Below are 1564 nucleotides of genomic sequence, written 5' to 3' on the forward strand. Positions count from 1 at the left end.
TTACACAACCTTGTCCACAGCCAAACTCCACATCCTGAGAGGGCAGTTCAGTAAACACACAGAAGAAATGGTGAATCAATCACCTGCAAGCAAATCACTTCCAGAGCCTACAGTACAAAAAATAAAGAGGAAAATATGTATTCCCACTTATCTTTTACCTGGAGGAGATGTTCCTTGTTGCAGGGGAAGCACCTCCAGAGAAGCCCGTTTTCCTCCTTCAGAGCTGCTGCTGAAGAGCCAGAGATTGTCCTGCTGCAGGTGCAGGGGCACCCAGCACCCTCCCCGGGCTCTGCAGGATCCTCACACACCAGCCTCCAGCAGCTGAACTCCTTCCACGCGCGGCTCCTTGCTGCAGGCAGCCTGCAAAGGAAAAGGGGCCTCTCCAGTGGAGCTCCCACAAGGACCTGCCACCGAGAACCAGAGCTCCAGGGCTCTTCTCAACTCCAGCTTCCCCTCACTGCTCACAGCCAGGAGCAGGCACCCGAAAATCATTGTCACTGCAGATTCCCAGAGCTGAAACTCACCCCGAAGGAAGCGTGAATCTCAGCAACAGGCACAATGTCTCTGTCCAGCTCCGAGCAACTTCCATCCTGCCTGCTAGAGAGATTCCAAGAAGCTGGAACAGAAGCAGTTTCAGGCTGAGTCTTAGAGTGAAGTGGAGAGCAGCAGCCCAGGGGGTTTCACACCACTCCTCTTGTCATGTAGGATGCAAACAACGTCATGACTTGAATGAAAAGTCAGGAGCAGTGGTTAATTAACAAAGATAACTGAGTGATTTTATTTATTTCCAGGAAAGTTGGAGCTAATTGCTTTAGTACACATTTGAATTCTGGCCTAAAATGAGCTCTCTTTTTTAAACAGGAGCTTTTTTTGTTCTCCATGAGTTCCAAACATTTAAAGTTATAAAGCTGCTTTAAAAGGAAAATATCTTCTTTCAGTTGAATCTGTATGTTCACACTCCTGGCAGAATAATATGAGGTGTAAAATGTCAGGATTCTCACATCTGCAGCACAATACATAACTATACAATAGACCAAAATTCCACATTCTCAAGACAAGAATTCATTTCTAGAAGGGGAACCCATAAAGCACCCCAGAGGGGACTGGTGCCAGATGGGAGCAGCTCCAGGAGAGCCTGGAAGGACCTGGGGCAGGCAGATCTCCCACGAGTGCCAGCAGGGAGGGGGCAGAACAGTCACTCCCCAGAGTCACAGAAACACCAGGGATTACACACAAACACACGGGCACACTCAAATTTATAAACATTTCCATAGGATGACAGCTCACCTCTCTCCTTTCGTTTTCAATTATTAAAAAGCTTTTAACTCTTTTCAGACAAGCTGTTCCTCCTCTTTTGTTCAGCTCCACTGGGCAAAGGTTTGAATAAACTGGAAACTGGAACAGTGCAGCTTTGCTTCAGTACTCCTAGCCAACAGTGCCAGCTCCAATGCACAAATTGTTTTAAACTCTGATAAGTTCCCCCCCAATTAACCTACCTTCCCCTTTATTTCCCAATCGTTCTTACCAAGTTTTGAGGCTGTGAGAAGTAACTCCCATGTCCTGC

Source organism: Merops nubicus, unplaced genomic scaffold (genome assembly GCF_000691845.1).
Source record: "Merops nubicus isolate BGI_N331 unplaced genomic scaffold, ASM69184v1 scaffold40229, whole genome shotgun sequence".
Taxonomy (NCBI): Eukaryota; Metazoa; Chordata; class Aves; order Coraciiformes; family Meropidae; genus Merops; species Merops nubicus.